This window comes from Micrasema longulum, unplaced genomic scaffold (assembly GCF_059751315.1).
Source record: "Micrasema longulum isolate JH-2025_06_02 unplaced genomic scaffold, ASM5975131v1 h1tg000031l, whole genome shotgun sequence".
Classification (NCBI taxonomy): domain Eukaryota; kingdom Metazoa; phylum Arthropoda; class Insecta; order Trichoptera; family Brachycentridae; genus Micrasema; species Micrasema longulum.
Genome location: NW_028277238.1, coordinates 1,667,197 through 1,689,866, shown reverse-complemented (window position 1 = coordinate 1,689,866; position 22,670 = coordinate 1,667,197). Strand labels below are relative to the sequence as shown.

The following is a 22,670-nucleotide window of genomic DNA, read 5'->3' as shown; positions in this document are numbered from 1 at the left end:
GTCTTACTCGTTTATATATTATTACGTTTCATATTTTATTTATGCTATTAAGTACGATCCTGTATATTTTATGTAGGTTTTTAAATATTATATTTAAAAATTTATCGTAATCTTACATATTATTATAAAATTACATTTAATATCACACATTATCGGTAGGTAGAATAATTATTACATCTTAATTATTTTCAGCTTTATTAAAAATACCATGAAATTTTAATTTCATTCATAGTTGAACACTAACTACATTTATTTTTATTATCTTTCCGTAATATAACTAAAAGTGAATTGTGAACTGCATTAGTACACCGATCGCAGAATATCTTGATTAATTTTTGTTAGTGAAAGTAAGATGATCAGTATAACAGGGACTATGAAATATTATAATGTAAAAAAAAAAAATTAACCAAATATTTCATGTAATGATGGCGTGAATTGAACACGAGACTTCTTGCATCATAGGCAATGCGCTGACCATTTCACCACGGGAGAACTAATCACAAATCACATCCAATATTCATTTAAAAATCTATTTATTTATAATTAAAATAATCGACGTCACTGTTAAGATTAGTAACTGTGTGAGAAAGGAAGGTTGATTAGGTATTCTCTCCTCTCTAACTACCTGAACGGAAAAAACTGCGTGATGACCTATAATTATTTAACACAACAGTACATAATTTATTGATTTTTATTTAAAAAAACATTTAATGCACCGCAAAATCGTCGCAGGAGGCAAAACTGGCAATGAAGCTTTAGTGCCGACTTCTGTGTATGGAAGCGAAGTATGGTATTGAAAAAACAGTTATGAAAGTAACATATTACAACAGAGATGAAAAACATTTAAGAGAAGGTGATATAGATGTCTAGGCATCTAGAGGGCTTATGACCTGTCATTGGCTGGTTTAAGTGGCCACTTTACACACTAAGTAACATGAAGAAGTTTTCAAATTGAACAGCTCTCCAGGGAGTTGAATCCAGTCCTTGTCTACAAAAATTTGGACAAACTCAAAATATTGTTGTCGTAAAAGTAGGCTAAATGCTGTTTAAATTTAATATCTCAGGCAAATGTGTGATAAAACGATGTTCGATAGGTGCGGGTGTAAGGCTGAGACTGGCATTATCGACAAAATCAAGAAAGGAGTTTTGTGAGAACGGCTTAAAGAATTTGCGAAGTTAATGTTGATGCATTCATCATCTGCATTCAGAAAGCGAGCCAAGTCCAACAAATACTTGAAGATGGACATGTCGAAAAAGTTGGAATAATCGGCGTGCTTGCACGAAAAGATAAATGAATGTAAAAACGAAGTCTGTATGCAAAAACAGAAAACAATGGCGTACCATCTTCTCTGCCTACCCCTATGGAAAACAATGGGAAATCGACGTGATGGTTTGTTTGTAAAATTCACCATATGATTTTGCAAAACTGTTTTAAAAACATATCAATAAAATCTTAAATCCAACATGTTTAAATAAGCATTGTTGTATGATCACGATGAATGCAAACAAAGAATTTTGGATCCGTTCTGTAAGGCTATCATTACGTGAATATTAAATTATGTTTTCGTCGGATTACACAATATTTGGTCAGAGTATTATAACTTCATTTGTATTTATTAAATTGTAAGTTCATAATTTGATCTATCCACGCAGGCCTTTACTTCCTACAGAGCCTTTCGCTAGAGGCTGAATTACTCGGTATTCACGTGTGCAGTGATGCGTTTCTTGATTGTCCTCAAACGGTTCGTTAGCCTCACATACGTGCAGTACCTTTCTTATTGCAAAGGTACAGGATATTTATTTATCTAGCAGTTGAATTAGCAACGACCAATATCCAAGTTGAAATACTAAACGATGTTTCAAATTTAAATACGTAATCTAAACACTCTTTTTTTCTCTTAGATTGGTAAAAATGCAAATAATTAGTTTGTCAATTGTTGCCCATTTTAGACGCAATTTGGATGGTGTGTTTAATGGATTTTTGGAAAAATATTCCGTTGCAAAAATGACGGACGTCCGGTTACGCCTCGCGGCTTATTCGCGACAAAAACTAGACAACATTGATGGTTTAGCCACCGTATTAACAGGATTTGACTCCAAGCGACTTTTTTCTGTTCTCAAAGATGAAAAATACTACAAAAAGACGGCGTTTCGTATTCATAGACAAGATAAGAACCGCATATCTAATGGAACATAAGGCCATTCTAAAAAGTGGGATCCAGAAATGTTTCAGGGATTAGAAACATTTCTGACAAAACAGTATTTAAAAAATGTTATAATACAATTATATGCAAATGAAAAATAAATACATAAATGTCAACGGTGTTTGGATTTGCACCCAAGACCTCATGCATGAAAGTCAAAAACACTTTTCTTTTCACTAGACCACGAGGCGATGTTTTATTCACAAATATATTATAACAGTTTCCAGAGTAGCACGTAAAGCGCAAGAGTAGTCATCTAACCTTAATGATAAGTGCGCTGCGGCTGGTGGGTTTGTTTATCATAATATAAATTATAATCATTTTACTCAAATAAAGCCACCTGGTCCATGAGCTCTTTAATTTCACAAACATCAACAGATGAAAGAATTGAAGAAATATAAATGTTCAAATATGTGCAGAATGGTGAATGTTACCAGTGTGTAAAGTGGCCACTCAAACCAGCCAATGATAGATCATAAGCCTTGTAGATGCCTAGACTTCTATATTGCCTTTTTTAAAATGATCTTCATCTGTGTTGTAATATGTTAACAAATAAACTCATTTCAAATATCGTGTTTATTCAAATTAATATACTTCAAAAACACGTTATTACGATAGTTTGTAGGGTAACTCTGGTGCAATTATGAGCTTCGACCAATAGCAAAATTTAAACATGATCTATAATCCTTAAAATGTAATGTGATTAGAATGACAGCTGTCAGAAAAAGTGATGCCATAACTTTGTAGTAACGTCAAAGGAGTTATTTATATTGACACACGAAAAATCATTTGTATCTGGAGTATTAATTTATTTTTTTAATCCAATGCTTTACACATAAATCAACATTAATTTATAAAATCAGCATTAAAACTAAAAAAAAAAACTAAAATAAACCTAATTATTAACGACGTTCTTACAACGTTACATCATTTTGCAAAAACGTTAGAGATGGGACAAATTGATCAATGTAAATTGATCTAATAAAAAAATAATTCATTTGATGTTGTTATGTTAAACACACTATACCAGGCTTGTTTTTGCATTTTTAATATCAATTTTCGGAAACAGAGTTTCATGATTGCATGAAATAACTAAAAAAATCGAATTGATCGGCGATCAGTAATTTCCCATCACTAATGAAATTAGTTTGACAGCTGTCATTCTAATCAAGCTTTATTTTAAGGACTATAGACATTTCACTGAAAGCCATGAACATTTTCAATAAATTTAAGTACAATGTAACCATGTGGACTTCTGAACAGGACTAGAAAAAGGTCTATAACTAACTGCAGGTTTCAAAGTGAGCCAGATATTGCAATTTATTTTTATATATCTTTTAAGGTTAAATATTATTTCTCTTCTTTGTATACCTATACGTTCCATTAGTTTTGTAACTAGTAAATACATATTTCGTAAGTCTTAGAATAGGATCATGCCAAGTTGGGCGGTAAATTGTGAATTATTGTAAATATAACAAAATAATTTCTTCATATGTACACATTGTTTTTCAGAAATAAATAAAAATTTATTTTTTAATACAAAAACGAAATCTTTCGAGTTAATATCCACTAAATAATGATTCGCTTCAATGGCGTATTTGTGCAAAATTTTGTAACTTAACATCACTTTAAGTTCTAAATAATATATTTATGTACAAGTTAGTTCTTACTTGTTTTGAAACATTCAATCCAATCAGGAAACAAAGTATGTTTGCTTCAAATACCTGCTACCCGACAGGTTACCTTAACCCTGAAGGGACGTTGTTTTCCCCTGAGAGAGTTTATGCCCCGCGGGGTGAAGACAACCCCATCTGCTTGGAATGCATCAGAAGCGTCGTGAGCTAGGAACTACCCCATTGTGGAGGTAGAGGGATTAACGTGGTCAATATATGTATAATAACGGTTAAATTTATTTATTATAACTTGAGTAGATTTGTTGAACGGAAACACGTGCAGAACGTTAAGATACATAAAATATTGATAACCGCGATTCAAAGAAATATGTTCTTTTATTATTCTTTTTAAATTTTCGATTGCGTTCCGTTTTTATATAAAAAAAATATATTTAAAAAGTATACAAAACAAGCATTTTATGGGCAGGAACCGCAAATTTTCCAATTGGTAATGTTTTTTTTTTCCAATTTTATAAAACACAGTAGATATAAAGATTTCTCTTTAGACACTGGATCTGATATTATGCCTGCTGTTAAGCTTTTAGGCGTTTACATTGACGCTGAACTTTCGCTTAAAAAGTAAGACAGTCAGTGCTTGTTTTTACCAGCTAAGGCAAATTCAGTGTATCCAAAAACATTCATACGTCTTTTAATTTCATTTCTCATATCAAGAGTCGATTATTTCAATGAAATATTTGCTGGCTTACCTAAACATAAAATGAAGCGATTGCAGTCCATTCTGAATGCAACTGCCAGGTTAATATTTGGTGTATCAAAGTGCAATCACATTACACTGTTGCTTCGAAGTCTTCACTGGTTACGTTTTCCAGAAAAGGTCGACTACAAGCTGTGTTGGTTAATGTACAAAGCGATGCATACCACGGCTTCTCGATACCTTAAGGAACTATGCGTTCCGGACGAGCTGGCAGATAGGCGCCCCACTCTCCACTCCTGTTCTGCTTTAGGGAAGGTGATACAATCTCATTCACGCAACCAGAGTTCCAAATTAGGCGATATAGCTTTTGCGAAAGCCGGACTTTTGGCGTGGAATGCTCTACCTTCATAAATTTGAAATTGTGCAACAGGATCCCTTTTCAGAAAAAAATTCCAAACTTGTTTATTTGTGAAATCGTTTCCCGACTTGAATAATACCACTTTATAGAATTAATTTTTTGAAGTACCATCTTATGTGTAATACATGATTTGTAAAATTTGTCTGTTAGTAAATAATAATTAAGAGTAAGCCTGTAAATATATATATTTTTTTATTATTTAAGTATAATGTACAGCGCCCTTGAAGTGATTACTCGCAAAAACGGCGCTATAAAAATTGTCGAAATTTATTGTTTTTATGAATAAATATTTACCTAACAGCATTCCCTGTTGTTTTTTTCGTAGTATTTCCAGATTTTGTAGCGAGATTGATTCTGATGCTTTCGCGACAACAGCATTTCTGAAAAAATAAACGGAAGTATTACTAAAAAAAAATATTATCACGCTCCATTGAATTACATCAAAATAAATACAAAATTTTTGTCAATATATACAGAACAACAATTAATAATTGCAACTAATAATACTTTATTTATGTATAATAAATTAAATGTTTTACCAGCTAAGGGTATTTTATGGAGCAAAATTATTATCCAACAGATGTTCAGCTCGATATATAAAAATTAATAAGAACACAGCTATCTAACAAGATTTACATCTGTTGATGGCCTAGTTGTACCAAAATTTTAAAATAAATATGAATAACGTACGTTGGATTCTGTAGTTCCAAAAATATTTAACATGTTACCACTTGACATGAAAACATGTCATAGTAAACATAAAATTATGTTATTATTACGTAAGTGATTAGTAGACAGAACGTTCCCATATTGATTAATTATTTATGTAAAATATTTTTTTTATCTCTCATTGAATACATATATTTTATTTATTTCTTATTTTATTTACATTTTTTAAATCTTAATTTTAATAGGTACTTTTAATTTTCTTATTATTTTAATTTTTTCTGTAGATTTGAACTGAAATTTTCGATTTGCTTTGTTTTATTTTTTATCTTGTTTTGATTTCATTTATGAACACACACTATTTGTATATGTGTTTAAATTTTTTCTTATATTTAAAATATATTCTAGTAAATTGCTATTTTTTAATTTTTATTGTATTATTTTACTCTATTTTCTTACTTTAAAAAAAATAATTATTTCTTTAAACTATTTTTACCTGTTCATTATTTTATTTTATTTTATATTTATTATTTTATACGTATACAGTATTATATATGTACTCTTTTTATTCTATTATCAATTCAAACTAATGTCTTAGCACCCGATGACAAACTATTATTGAATAGTTTATGTATTTTAATACGTTTTCTTTATAATGTATTAATATTGTAATAATGTGTTTATTTTATTGATTAAAGACTTTATGAAAAAAAAAATGTTTAAGAAAAAAACAGACAGCAATAAACCGTCAGAACACTTGTTCTATACAAACCGCTGGATATGAGAGAACTGTACCTAAGAGAAGCACTTACAAACTTATGCACGAACAATAAGGAAAGATATCAGCAAAATGTTCGTACGAGGTTTTCCCAGAACACGAACACATCATACCCTAAACCCATATGACTTTTGCTCAGAGATATCTCTCCTTTATCGTACCAAGAGTACTCAATATTTTTCAAGAGTGTATTAAACTCTCAAAGACAAAAACTAATTTTAAGGGAGGAGTTAAGCACTGGGTTTTCCATAGTGGGAGATTTGAGTGAAACTCCTTGATGATTTCCCGAATGTTTGAGTTTATTATTTACGATATTAATGTGCCATATATTTGATTTTTGTTGGTTTAATTATTATTGCGTTTTTAGTCCAATATAATATTTGTAGTGATATTTATACTATTGTGCCTGTGTCAACTAATTGCTCGTCTTAACTGAACACAGGACTTTTAGTCCCTTGGGATTAGGATTTATGTCTCAAATAATGTATAATAAACTGCTTTCCAGTCAATCAATAAATAAATTAAAAACACAAGTTGTCAGAAAAAAATATAGTCTTCAAGTTTAAACTAATTTAAAAAATTAAACCGAGTCCGGTAACATTTTATTTTTAATGTTAAGTACTCATAAGCTTATTGAAAAACTCTTGACTGAATGCACTAATCTAATATTATAATAACTTTCAGTGCGTTATGCACTTTTTCTTTTCTTTTCTACGTCCAAGCGGATGACGAATGCAGTTCTGTGTGAAGTAAGACAAAAACCCTTAAGTGTATTCGACTCAATTACTGCTCTCAGGTAAAAGTCATAAATATGGAAATAAGTAAAGATAACACTGCCTGATTATGAACTGTGCATTCTTCTACCATTCTTAAGGTTTTGGGCTTGACACCTGTCAGAGTAGACGTGAAATATTGATTTTAAAGGTATTTTTTAACTGCAATTATGTCGTTGTTTCTGGACTAACACCTGAAGCGTAAAACAGTTCACATTACCGATGTTCGAATTACGCTGAATTTGATTTACGATTGAATGCCCTATGCACCACTAAATCCGATAAAATATGTGATGGTCATATGCATTATTTAGTATATAAGGGTAAAATGATGAAAATACTTAGATGGTATTTATTTATTGATTTCAAATTACATTTGTATACATATTCACCAACATATTGTGGATTTTTGGGCTGTGCCCGTGTTAAGCCATAATAATTTACAACAAGAAAATATAAATTAAATTGAAAAAAATCATAATTTTATAAAATACCACTTTATTCTTTTTCAAGTATAAATATTTATTTGACTGTCGCGGTTGATAACTGTAATAATCTACAAATATTTTTTTGCTCGTCCTTTCACCAAATTTGCGTCTTAGATTTGTTATTCTCCGTATCGTTTTAATTGACGCGTCATCTAATTAATTTCATTTGAATTATTTATATTTTTCAATTGAGCTTGGTAAACTACACACATTTATTTACTCCACCATTACAAATTTACGACGATAAATTCCAGAAGCAACGTAGTTTTACTGAAAGAAAACGAGAATAAGCGGTACAACACGTTTAAGAGTAAACTCTTACTAATTGGAAAATGGTGGCGTATTTAGACCACCTCGCACCGCGGAGAATTTCGGCTGACAGCGAATTTTTCACACTCCTCACATCTTTTCCTAAAGAAAGACTTCAAAGCAAATTGTTTCGGAACGTTGCAATTACAATTTATAGGAGTGCTTTGCTTTTCCCTTTCAACACTGTTTAAGAAACAAAGTTAATTATTTTTTAACCTGTTAAGAATTCAATTCTTTTATCTCGCGATAGAAAACTCTCGAGGTTCATTTTAAGAACACTAAATTGGACTGAACAATATTGCAATTTATTTTCTTAGTAAGATTTTATATAAAATATTAAATAACAACTCGTCCATTTTTTTCATGGTTTATATTATATATGCATCGCAACGGACTTAGATGTCCAATTTTTAAAATAAAGTATTATTTTTGTAGTATCTGCAGGAAATGAACAGGAATATCCGTACCCTTTTAAACAAATGTCAAAAGCTCGTATTACATGGTTCAAAAAATCATACAAGATCTTGCACAAGATTCGAACTAATGACTCAATATGTAACAAAAAAAATTCACTCATGGGAAGATAACGAAATGTAATATATATAAAGAGTAGTGTTCCTATCTATAAAACAAACATATGTCTGTAGATAAGTTACTGTTCTTCCACTCTTTTTTATGTAGTGAAGGGGAAATTAAAAATATACAAATTCTTTAAATTTAGGCGATGAGGATTTAACTCAAAAGAAGTATGTATTCTAAGGTAGATAGAACGCACAAAAAAATTAGCTTGCTTACAGTAAAGTAGCAAATAAAATATAATTTACCAATTTTTTTATGTTAAATAATTAAAGGGATAAGTAAAAATAATAAAAAACAAAAAATTTTACCAACAATGTCATACATATGGAACAAGGGATAAAAAAGATAAGATCAATTATCAATTTGGAGATAAACAGAATCTCAAAACTTATTGTACAGGGGATTGAGTGAATTACCTCAAGAGATAAAATAAATAGAAGGAATTGAATTGCTTATTTTATTTTTTTTAATGTCTTCTTAAGAAATTAAAAAAAATTAGTAACTTTACTAAAATTATATATCAGTTCTTAAAATGAATGAACTAAAATTAATAAAGCATAAAAAATTAAAGAAATAGGTAGTCAAATACAGAAAAATTTAAAAACGTCTTATTTTAATAATCTAATAATTGAACAAAGATAAAAATTTATGCACACACCCCCGTCTGTGATGCTGTTAACTGTCGATTTCAACTGTCAACGCATATTTGATGTTGTTTATTTCACCTCTGTCTTACTTGTTTTACAGCAATTTTTATTTTTGCAATCTTTTTTTTTAAAGAAATATTTGCGTTCTTAAAAACGTTGCGTTCGTATAACCCAAACATTTAATTTTGAAGACTACTATCAACGAGTTAGTAATAATAATTATGTATAACTTACGTAGCGCCATTTTCGTAATATAATACCTCAAGGGCGCTTTACAAAGTGATTATATAAAGATATAAATTTAATTTTAACTTTTTAATTTAAGAAAAATAATGTACTTTTTCATATTACTTTTCCACCACATGCTAAGAATTTATTCGTAAATAACTCTAAAAATTGTAAATAACTCAGTATCAGAAAATAGGAATCAAGTTTGGGCAGAGTGGAATTCGAACCACGGACCTTTAATCCGTTAGTCCGAGATAGTTTTAGATTGATTGATTGTTTATAGAAGAAAATAATAATTTTACTTGTCAGTAGTGTATCGTCACAAAAAATCGTTTTATCAACTGTGAAAATGCCCGTTTTATGAAATGGCGTCGAAAAACAACGTCTACGTACTGCGCATGCTTACTCGAAATTTTCATTTCCAGAAACACACTGTGTAAAATAGCAAATAAGGTGGCCCAAGATTTGACACAAGAATCACAGTACAAAAAACAGTGCCGTTATTTTTTTCAGATGGACACTATAACACTTTATGTAGAAATGTGTTAACCAGACTTAATTTATATATAAGTAAGTGACTACGTTACTTTATGGGATAGACAAAAAAAGACACCATGGATTCCTTCCACTTTTCATTATTTATGCCTGCTTTCTTATGTAGTATCTTGCGTCTACAAATTTATGTGTGTTTCAATAAATTCGAGGCAGATATCGAAATCTTCATTTACCGACTCACCGCTGTGAGCGCCTAGTGACATTATGTCTCGTGCTGTATCGGTCCACAATTAGAACAACTGTAAACTTGGTCGACTTAACGAGCAAAACATCCGAAAGCTTTCACGGTGTAAGCTGTCGATCCGTCCCTTTTCCTCGCGCCTTTCCAGGCGCGATGGAGTGGGATGACGAGTGGAGATATTCAGATATATCTGGTCGCTATTGTTGGCAGGAGAATCGGTGTCACATATAACCGAAACGAACGCGAATAATAGGATTTGAGATCGCCCGCCTACTGGTTGATTCAGTGTTTTACTTCGGACTTTATAGTCGCTCCCTTCCGTGTTTATGCGTTGATGATGATCAGAAAATTTAACACATGATTCAATAGTTAAGTGATAAAATAGATGAGAGAAGAAAATTTTACACACAAAATTCATTAATGTCGCATATTGTGAGTCCGAGACACTAGACGCAGGACCACAACCCGATTCAAATTGTATCACTTCTCGTTGCGGAACAGTTGGCATGTTCGTATGTTCCTCATTATCGTTGAGGTCCTGGGTTTGAATTCTGGCGGATGGACATAAGGTATTGATTTTAAAGGATGATCAAAATAAAATATTTCATTGTTCCTGGACTGGCCCTTGAAGCGTCAGACCGATCACCTTACCTTCACGTAACAAGTTATCGAAATACGCTGCATTTGGCTTACCAATGCTGTGCTTTGTGCACCGCCGGGTGCAGATAATGGGATGATAAAACCAGAGTAACTTAATAATTATGCTAACTGAAATATAATCAATATGATTTTTAATATATCCTATCAAAATAGGTATAAGTATCCGGGGTGGATTCGCACAAACACCGATTATTTACAGCTTTTTTGGCATCAAAAATAATGTTTTATGTTTCATTATGATTAAGAAAAAATACGTTAAAAGCCATCGTTTGCCTTTCTTGCGTTAGTAAATTTACATCATATTTAGTAAAAAACTTAAATCTAAACAGCGAACCAGTGGCTTCTATCGGCCAAAATTATTAATACTGGATTGCAGGAGTTTGCGCGGCCAAAGATAAAACATAAATGATGTTACGTCCTTCAATCCCAAATTTTAGATTTACGTTAGAAAAATTACACTTACGATTGCTGTTGAATCTTCAATATTTTCTAAATGCAACTTAGTATTTCAACACTTCTTCATTAGGGCTATTATTCTTTGAAATAAAACTGTGACTGAAGACCCTGCAAGGGAGGTAGAATAAGTAATATGATAACTTAAAATTACGCATTACAATGAAATGTAGAAACAAAAAAAAAGGAATATGCAAATCTAGGTATTAACAGGGCTTATGATCTATTATTTGTTGGTTTTATTAAGTGCTACTTTACCACCGTTTAACATTAACCATTTAACCACAAGGGTGTTTAAAAGCAAGTAAGTATACAAATGGTTATATAATAATATTAATCAATATTAGTATTTATCAACAACGTACTGAGTTTTGTACAAATGTTTGTAGAAAAATTCTGGATTCAACCCCCTGGGTAGTTATTCAGATTAATATATTACAACTCAGACAAAAAACATTTAAGAGAAGGGAACATGGAAGTTTAGGCATTAACATAGCTTGTGTCCTGTCATTGGCTGATTGTAAACTTCAGAATAGTCAACATATAGAAGAATTAAGAAAATTTAGGTGTTCAAACATTGACAGAATGGTGAATGTTACACAGTGTGTTCAGTGGCAGTGTGTTAAAACAGTCAATATCAGGTCATAAGCACTGCTAATACCTAGATTTTTATATTTCTTCTCCTAAAATGATCTTCATTTTTGTCGTAATATATTAACCGTCCTTCCCCTGCTCATGAATATGAATATATAAAAAGGGCAAGAAATAGTATCATTGATACATATATATAGTTGGATAATTTATATAGCGCCATTTCTGTGAAAATCCCCTCCCAGTAAATATCCCAGTACGTCTTGCAGCTACAGAGCGCATGGACGGTTGGGATTCTAGTTCCTCGTTTTCAATTAAGATCAATCAAAAATTATAACAGATAGAAGCTAGATAACAAAACATCTTTCAGCTACAGAGCGCATAGACAGTTAGAAATTTAGCCCTCATTTACACATTTTAAAAATTGACAAATAAATTTAGTGTATTAATGATACTCAAAAAAATTAAATAATATGAATAATAAAAAGGCATAAGATTACAACACGTCTTGCAGCTACTAAGCGCATAGACGATTGGAATTCTAGACCCCATTTACACAATTTAGGTATTTTAAAGTTGATATATGAAAGCTAGATAACCAATCATCGTGCAACTACAAAGCGCATGGACGAGTGGAATTCCAGCAAAGTTAGAATGATATCAATAAATTTACAAAAAATAGAGCATAGTAGTAAGTTTGTCAAGTGTTCATGCCAAGAAGTAAGCAAAAAAAACTAAACAAATAAAGCACTGTATCAACTCCATGGTTAACAAAGGGAGATAGATGTCCGAAGAGAATCTTTTGTAGACAGTAGGTAGATACCGTCATATAATATTCCTCCCTCTAACAAAATATTTGGACAAAGGACCAAAGATTTTTTTTTTTGACAAATTGTTCAATATGCTCGACATATAATTCAAATAACTAAAAATATACATTATTTCAAAAGAGAAATCAAAATCTGGCAATAGAAAATTAGGATAGGGGAAATAAAAAAAGATACTTGAATGACATTCCAAATAAACTTTATGAACACCGCACAGTCTTCCATTGAACAGGTTTCCCTAGTGAGAAGGACTCTTTAATTACTTTTGTATAAAAAATGTTTCATTTAGAATATACAAAATATTTTTTTCGGATGCATTAGTTTAAGGACGGGTATCTCTAGAAATCAAATAATTTATAACATAATACTTGACACTCTAAAATTCACTTAATACTACGAACGTAGAGTATCAACCGATCTTAACTTTATATAAAATAATAAAACCAACGTTTTATACTTCTGATTTATTAGAGTTGATTTTTTCTATGTATCACCTAGGTTGGGCAGAAAAACTACTTTATTTTAATGTCAAAATTCTCAAATGGTAGCTTTATATAATTATAGTTTTAATAGATTACGATAGCGACGTCATAAGAGTGAAATTGCGACGGAGACGTCATAAAAGCAACATTTAAAGTTACTATTTTTTTATCGTTTTACTTATTGGTGTTCATTATTTTATTATTAATTATATTTATGTACGGGTATGTTTGTGCATTAATGTATATGTTCGTGTGTGTATGTATGTGAATATATAAATATATATATGCATGTTCATGTGTGTATATGTATGTATGTATGTGTATGTATGTATGTGTATGTACGTCTATATATATGTATGTATACATACATTTTTATATTTCTTTTCATTGTTTTATATTTACTTACTATTTCTTCCTCTTCTCTTCCTTCTCTATTTTCCCATCCTAATTCTTTTCACCTCTAGCGAACTGTAAGTTTTGATTTTTTAAAGTATTTTTGTCCCTTTATGAAATCGATAATTGGTCTTGTTATTTTTTGTTATTATTGATGTGCTATTTAGTTCTATGACTGTGTTGGTTTCAAAAATAAATCAATTTAAAAATTAAAATTTAAAAAAAAGATTACAAAACACTACCAATGAATATGCCTCATACATTTTTATATTTTATTTATCTCTGACCAAACTTCAAAAACAAAGCAACACATATATTATTGGCAAAAGGGGGAAATTAGTTTCTATAGATCGGGTTAGAATAGATGTGTTTTATGTAGCAAGTTATTTTATTAATGATTATTTGGTATTAAACATGTAGGTTTCTGTCTATAAAATATGTGTAAACATATCTTGGTTATACAAATAAAAGCGACCATTTGCAAAAAGGACGAAATTGAGATTATTTACTTTTTGACATCGTTTTAGCATACTGCTTGACTGGTAAAAATGCCAAGTCGATCCGACAATCTTAAAAGAATTTAATTTGTAAAATATGTTATCGTTTGATAGAATCTCACGCAAGACAAATAAATTTACGAGTTCTCAAAAAAAACTAAAATTGACATATAATGAATTATTCTTGATATTTAATTAGTTTTTTTTATATTGTTTGACATATGTGATGACTACTCGTTATTTCAAGGTTAAAATAAAAAATCTTACTCATGAATTGTACTTAGAAATTGCCATTATATATCAGGTATCAGATTACCCGAACCTTAGAGACCCATAACGGTTCATTTATGGTCGAGTGTTTGTGATGGAATAATAAAAGACATGTTATTTTTTAATTCATATTTAAGAAGTAGGTTCTTATCGCTTTATTTTAAATTAAAGTATTTTACATTTAAACATATTTATAACATTAAAAAATATTTAGTACTTAGTGAATTCACCTTTATTTTTTATAACATGTAAAATTCTATTATTTAGAGAAGCGTAAAGCGAATCTAAAATTTCTGATGTTATTTCTTCTTCCCAAACTTGAATTAAGTTTTTTTTTAATTCCTCAATGTTTTTTGATTTTTTTTTCCCGACTTTTTTTTTCATAATCGCCCATAAATTTTCTATCGGGTTCAAATCAGGGCTATTCCCGGGCCACGTCAACGATTTTAAGCCAATTTTCTCCTTGAATTCATTGATCTATAAAAAAACAATAAATTATTTATCATGTGGTCACAAAATGCATTTAAAAATATATATATTTGTACTCACAGTGCGGGCTCTATGGCACGGCGCAGAATCGTCCTGAAAAATTGGGTCCGCGGTATACTGCGTAATGTCCTCGATTGTTGGAATAATATGTTTTTTTAACACTTTTTTGTACTGAATGGCATTCATCGTACCCTGTACAAAATTTAGAGGTCCTAAACCGTATGCTGTCATGCACCCCCAAATCATCACGTAGGGTGAATGTTTAACGGTTCGAGTGACGCACGACGGATGATATCTTTCCCCACGTTTTCGTCGAACTATCTTTCTGCCGTCTGGACCAAAAAGGTTGAATTTTGATTCATCAGAGAAAACAACATTTTGCCAATCTTCCAAGGTCCAATTCTGGTGCTCTTTCGCCCAATCCAGTCTAGCCTTCTTCATTTTGTCCGTGAGTAATGGTTTCTTTGCGGGACTCCGTGCTTGGAAACCATGCTCCAACAGCCGCCTGGACACTGTTTTTACTGAAAATGTTGATGTGCTGGTAGACTGCACCTCTGCGTGTATTTCAGGTGCCGTTAAAAATCGATCGCGCATAACAATTTTTTTTATTAAGCGATCATCTCGGGCAGATGTCACGCGCCCCCGTCCGCTTCCTTTTTTCCGTTCTATGGATCCAGTTTCTTGGATTTTTTTAAATAAAAACCTCACTGCACCTTCTGAATACCCAACTCGACGAGATATTTCACAATTAGATATGTTTTCTTGCGACAATGTGATTATTTTGGATTTTATCGCAATCGACATTTGCTTTGCACTTTCCATGATTGTTGTGTTATGTTCACTCAAACGCGGGTAAAACAAGACTGTTGAGACATTTTAAAATGTAAATATTGTAGAAAGGTGACACATAGTGTCCTTAATTTATTAAACAAAAGAAAGAGGTATCGATAAAGGATTTCTTAGAAAAAGGGTTCAGTAAAGTCAAGGGGCGCGGTAGCAGGTAAACTCGTAATTTTTTTTGTCTTGCGGTGTAGTTAAAGTTTGTGGTCAGTAGTTAGTAAGTTAGTATACGTTTTGTATTTGACAGATACGTTTTTTAAAAAGTTTATTTATAACATTTATTCTTTAGATTATTACGTAGCACTTTTTAATTATTTGTTCTTTTTCATTTATTTTGTATTTCTGTGTTTATTTAACCTTCATAAATATAAAAAAGTGGATTATTGAAATAAAAAATCAGAAAAACATATTTTTGTATTTAAAAAATAAAACACTACCTCCCTCAATGAACATATCAAAAATAATTATCTGCCAAATTTCATGACAAATTTTACGGGTAAAATTGACTAAGTTTTTCAATTTTATTTTAATAAATAATGTTTTACATGTGTTTATTCTTTACATTAAGGTTGAAAGTACCGTTCATATTATGTAAAATTACCAACCATCTACTAAAAATATCAAATTTTTGAGAAGCAATTGAACTCTAGAAAAACACTAAAATGGCTCCCCTGAACATTATTGTTTTTGCAACTTGGTCAAATTCTCTTGTATGCCCACGATATATAATTATTTCATATTTTAGTACTATTTTTAAACACTCTTTTAATAATATTATATATAAATGGCAGAAATGCCGCGTCTAAATAAATTAATACAGTAAATAAAATAATCAAAAAAATATATTTCATATAAAAATAAAAATGTATTTATTATTGTTAAAGGCGCTGTTCTTTTCTTTGACATAATTCATAACGTGTTAAGAAGATTCACGTTCTAGATCTAAATTCGTAATATTCACAATCATTTTGAAAATAAATGTTTGTATGCTTTTACTGAAAAACCAATTTGTTGTGAAAATACATACAGCTCCAAAACGAAAATTCTATTATCCCCTATTCCTGCCTTTACTGTGAGACTTTTGTTATACTCAACCGGTTTTTATAATTGAAAAGACGTTCTGACAATTGAATGGATAAGAAAGGTGTTATTCATAAATAATAATGCTGACATTATTCCTTCAGTACTTTTCAATATTGGAGAAACTGATTTTTAATTGAAATGTACAACATTATGTTGAAAGCATTTTATTGAACCAATAATTATTTAAAGTAGCTTTACAAAAATTACAATATTATGTAGATCAGCGTTTCTCAACTCCGCGCCGCCGATCGATACAGGATCATTAAGATTATTTGCCGGTCCGCAGAGATAATTATAGCCATTTTATAATTATTTATTTATAAAAAAAAAGTTAACCTTCAATAAATCTAATTTCCTCTGATTTTTTTTGCTTCCACTAACAACTTAACATGGTTCATTGGGTATTGATCTGTGTGATTAAACAAAAAAGGCACCGAAGAGCACTTGGTTCAACGGCCAATATTGAAACTGGCGTCGCGGATTTTTGCCACACGCGGATTCCCGCCAGTTGCGAGAAAAAACTAAACAAAGATTTTTTTCTCAATTGGTCCAGACATCCATATGTTGCGGTGTATTATTCATAATTTCTTTCAATATCCTATCTTTCGCACATGCTGACAAGCCTTTAGAAAATAATCTAAGCTAGTTATTTCTTTTAAAAAAGGCATTTATAAATGATTGTATCTTTATTTTCTTATCGTTAAACTTATTCCACTACAATTATTTTTTTATGAACTCTTTTTTGCCTTTTACTTACTTCTTTAGACGATTGACCATAATACTACCGTTTGAAAAACAGGTTGTAAGTGTATATTGTGCTACAATTTTCTTCTCATTAATTTATACAACTACTGTTGATTCTTCCAGTAATAAACAATTACATTTTATATGCCTACTTCAGCATTTTTTTGTTTTAGATACATTTTATTAAATTTATGAAAAAAAAAACATTGTTCTTGAAATTTCTAAATTCAAGCTTAACGTAATGCTTTGTAGCTTCCCTGATTTATGTCAAAGCTTCGCGTGCGATACAAAGACATTTTAAAGACATTTCCCGAATTCGGATGTCTGCTCTGAAATAATAGGCCTAATAAATAGTTCATTCCGTGTCGAATTATCCCATTTTATATGTATAGCGCTGCAATCAATATGAACAAAAGACAACATTCATATAAAGATCGCAAACTTCAAAGGAGACGCTTAGAATGGCATTTGAGTCACGCACGGTATAAAATAACAAGCTACTGAATTCTGTAGATAAATTTAAATATATTCATAATACTTTACCCGAGTGAAGGTTACAATATCATCATCATGAAACCCTTATTCATACTTGGTGGTGCATAGGGTACTGCATCGGATAAGTGCATACAGTGTATCGCGATCATGTGTTATTTATTTTACTTTTATCATTCACGATGTTAACAGCTATTACATTAAAAAAGTAAAAAGATATATACATACAATACTAAAACCAAATTAAAGAATCCACGGTTTATCTAATGATACTAAAGAAAAGAGTTTAAAAAATTGTGTCTGTGTAATGTTTGCGTGTGTGTGGGTGCGTTAGTAAAAATAATGAAAACGTGTATTTATATTGAAATAGGTATAAGAGAGAGCTTGGTAAAAGGTTTGGCTATTAAAAAAAAAATAGCTCATACCTACTTTCGAAACCTTTTAAAAAATACGTTTCGTAAGTAATGTTACGATACATTGATTGTATTTTTAAAAAGTATGGTAAATTTCAAAACCGTATTCTCAATAAAGCATTTTATTTGTGGTAACAGGAAAGTTAGGTAATTAAACTTACGCTGCAGATGCAAATCCAGGGACAGTTAAATATTTCAGTATAAAAACACCTTATAAAAAAATATTTCATCTTGACCCTCCCATAAATCGAACCGAGGACCTTGAGCATGGTAAGCGAAGATGACAACTACTACTCTACGAGGCGAAATTTTATCTACTTGATTTCTTTTTCCAGGATTGTTACCTGAGAGAAGCCATCGAGTCGAAAGCAGTTGTCCAGGATTCTGGTTATATTTTACACACAGAACTGTATTCTCTATCCATCCGGACATAGATACAACAGATTACTTTTTACAAATGTAATAAATATGTAAATAGTTTTTATTGTCCAGCCGCGGTCCCGTGGTTGTGTCAAATTCCGTAACAGCGCCATTTATTTCACGCGTAGAACTTAATTCTCTGTCCGTTCACGGAATGACTATTTAACTACGATTAAATGAATTTATGAAAAATAGTCCGTTGTTTAAGTACGCAGTTTTTGAATAACTCAACTGTTTTTATTATAATTGATTACAGTTATCAACTATTATAATTATTCGAGTCTAGGAAAAGCATTATTTACACAGTAGCTACGGCGTATTTAGTACTACAAACAGCAATATATCTACCAGCAGCCTCGCTTTGTACAGGGTCGTGAGAGTTTTCCATTTCCACACCCTCTGTATACAACACTCGGATATTGATCTTTCCGAGTTCAAGAAGTTGATTTATTTACATATTAACAGTTCAACGGAAATGAAAGCAAAATTATTTTGTATCATCAATCTCTTTGAATAAATGATATTGTTAGATAAATAAAAACACAAACATGACTTTATCAAGAGTTTTCGTCTTTATACTTAATATCGATTAATGTGTACGTTATTTCAATAGAATCACGGCAATATAGGAGAAAAGTTTTAACGAAATTATTAAACATATGTACGGTGTTTTATGCCAGTTTTTTGTAAAAAAATAAAGTGAAAGTGAGCAAATATATAATCAATAAAATGAAAATCTTGTTTGCTGTGTATAAATATTTATAAATATGTTTATGAAACTCAACACGTGTTCCTCTATCGATCTATTATTGTCGGGGGTCACTGAGAACCCGCCTTTTGTGCCTCTTCCGCCTATTTGTTAATATTGTATCGTCGTTATTCAGGCCAAAGTCAATAACCTTATTATATAAATAAAACACGAGTGATACTTTAATCCACAAATTTGGAATATCCAGTGACCGGTTTCATCGCTTTCGCGACATCTTCGAGACTGGTATATTTATTAAAAAGTTAAATGTATTTATACATAACAGAGGTAAGGATACATAATTCAAAGTTATATGTAAGTAAATTAAATAAAGTTATTTTTATCTTAAGGATCATTATCGACAAATTTTCTATGGGTTAACAAGTGAATGTTAACCCATAGAAAATTTGTCGATAATGATCCTTAAGATAAAAATAACTTTATTTAATTTACTTACATATAACTTTGAATTATGTATCCTTACCTCTGTTATGTATAAATACATTTAACTTTTTAATAAATATACCAGTCTCGAAGATGTCGCGAAAGCGATGAAACCGGTCACTGGATATTCCAAATTTGTGGATTAAAGTATCACTCGTGTTTTATTTATATAATAAATTACAATGAACTTCCATCAAGAATTTTCACTTACAAACTTAAATGTTTCAATAACCTTAATAACGCTGTTTTGGGTTAAATACAAAGTTTGGCATTTAAGGCGTAAAATTATGTTGCTTAACATTCAAATGAAACTTGGAAAGAAAGTTACATAGATCCGAACTGTTCGTTTTTTACTTTGTGACTTTCAATAAGCATAAATCACTAAAGACAGGTACAATTTATTGACAGTTTGGAGAGATTTTTTTTCATTTTTAAAGTAGTCATTGGCTGGTTTAAGTGGCCACTTTACACACTGTGTAACATTTACCATCCTGCCCATGTTTGAACATCCACGTTTCCTCAACTCTTCCATCTGTTGACTTTTGTGAAGTAAAAGAGCTGAAACCTTCATCACGTAGGTGAGATTCATCTGGCTTACCATAAAACTTCTAAACCACAAATAAATGATTTTTTGGGTTAATGACTTTTACCCGAATGACGAGGATATTTTTTAAATAAATTATAAATATATATTTACGTTATAAAATAAACCGTTAAAAAATCAATATATGAGTAGAAAAACATGCAATATATTTTTCATTAGACCTGATTATCGAGGTTAAAATTTTCAGTATTGCGAAATTAGTAGTCGGGTTCATTCTTAACATGTTTTAATAATTTAAACATTTATTCTTTCTGTCAGTACAGTACGACAAAGTTGAGAATATTTTGAAAGTTTAATTACAAACTTAAAAGTTATTATTACACCTCAAAGAAATACTTAAGATTAAATGTTATCGGTCAGAATGGGTTGGTAAGAAATTTATCTTTTTTTTCATGAGTCCAGGTGGAAATTTAATACAGTTCTGTGTGAAATAGAACAAAAATCCTGGACGAGTATTTTTGAATCGATGGCGATGGCTGTTCTTTGGTAAAAATTCTTAATAGGGGAATTGAGCGGAGATAAATCTGCCTCACCGAGAACTGGTTGGCGCATTTGCCTACTTTTTGAGGTCCCGGATTCGATTCCTGGCAAGATAAAGTAATATATTTATGTAAGACGTGGTTTAAACAGATACTTTCTATCGTTTCTGAATTACCACCTAAAGCTTTGGACTGATACTTTACCTTCATGTAACAGATATTCTAATTAATATGTACCACTGGATGAGAAAAGGGGAATGACGAATTATTTATTCATTGTAATTGGATGTGACGTTACAAAAAAATACAAAATTGTGCGAATTGATGGAATAAGAGTAATTTTTGTAATTTTTTACGTATAACAACACATATATGTCAAATTGACAGTTGTTTAGCACCAAAAATTATGACTTAAAGTGCATTTATCTTTTAGTAACTAATATTGGTGTTGGTTAGTGTACTATCTTTTGCTTTTTGTACATTTTCTAAATGAAGGACTAATTTTACATATTGCTTGCATATTAAACAGTGTTTTGAGTTAGTTTAAATCATGGGTATCACACTTACGAAAAAATTACAACCTAAACCTAAATATAACATACATAAATTTCTCAGAAAGATATTGCAAATGAATGTTTTATAAGTCAGGGAGCAGTCAGCAAGATTATAAGGCAGAAAAGAGAAACAGTCAGTTGAAGCAAAGAAAATTGGGAAATGTGGAAGAAACCGGAAAACTAGTGTCCGTTATGAAATATCTTCAATCAGAAATAGTAAGTTTAGCCCCAGAAAAACAAGTTACGGACTTTAACGGGATTTGGCAGTTTCTGAGGTAATGATAAATGACCAACAATACGAAGAAAATTCATTGAATCTGGAAGAAAAGCAATTCGACCACAGAAGAAACAACTCCTGACGTCACGCATGATGAAGCAAAGGCACATTTGGACTAGAAAATATACCAAATGGACTGTAAAAACTTGGAGGAAGGTCCCTTTTCAGATAGGACTCACTTTTTCGGGCAGGGATATCGCACAAAAATTTGTTAGAAAACTTAAGTATGGAAAACATACTGTGGCTCATATTAACCAAACGGTAAAATATCCTGAGAAAGAGATGTTTTGGTGCGGTTTTTTGTATATGGGGACCGGATCTTTGATACCAATAGAAGAAATGATGAATGACCTAACGTATAAAGGTTTATTGGAGCAGCACTTGAGTACATAACTGAATAAATGTCGTCCTTATGGTGGGGCTGAATTTAACAGGACTCAGCTACTAGTCACGTATCAAAATGTATGCTTAAGTATTTCAATGATAAAAAGATAACTCTTTTTGACTGGTTTAGAAATTCACTTGACATTAACCCTATAGTAAATTTGTGGGTGATTTGTAAATCTAGAATATAAAAATTGGACAGCACTACCAAGATAAAGATGATAGAATCAGATGTGGTTTTGAGATGACAGAATAAAAGAAAATTGCCGAAATTTAATTGATTCTCTGCCAAAACGTGTTCAAACTGTTATAAAAGCAAAAAAAGAACATATATCCTATTGAATAAAAAACATATTATGATTGTACGTCACC

General features: G+C 31.0%; 1 protein-coding gene across 1 annotated transcript in view; it reads right to left on the bottom strand.

The window, feature by feature from the left end:
* The window catches only part of Fili (Fish-lips), a 190,649-nt gene that overhangs the window by 60,100 nt on the left and 107,879 nt on the right, over window positions 1-22,670 (bottom strand). The window contains exon 2 of the mRNA XM_088224685.1: window positions 5,245-5,330. The gene's annotated coding sequence lies outside the window, so the exon portion shown is untranslated. The remainder of the gene's footprint in view (window positions 1-5,244; window positions 5,331-22,670) is intronic.